Source organism: Propithecus coquereli, unplaced genomic scaffold (genome assembly GCF_000956105.1).
Source record: "Propithecus coquereli isolate 6110/MARCELLA unplaced genomic scaffold, Pcoq_1.0 Scaffold25, whole genome shotgun sequence".
Classification (NCBI taxonomy): Eukaryota; Metazoa; Chordata; class Mammalia; order Primates; family Indriidae; genus Propithecus; species Propithecus coquereli.
Genome location: NW_012148063.1, coordinates 1329615 through 1329954, shown reverse-complemented (window position 1 = coordinate 1329954; position 340 = coordinate 1329615).

Sequence of the window (340 nt, the reverse complement as noted above, 5' to 3'; positions counted from 1 at the left end):
AAGGATATATGGGGAACATTTTACGATGATGGAAATGTTATGTCTTGATTGTGGTGATGGTAACATAGGTGTGTACATACACCAAAAGTGATTGAACTCTACACTTAAAATGTATGCATCTTCTGGTATATGAATTAAAACTCAGTGAAGTTGGTTTCAAATACAGATTTAAACAATTAGGATTTGCTTATTTTTAAAACTAACTTGAAAATTAAAAAAATAAATCTGAAATCACAGTATCCAAAGACTTAGAAAAGATTTTCCCATGAAAATATTTTTAAAATATTTATGTATTTTTATTACATGCTATTATTTCATTTTTTCTGTGCATTTCTTATTC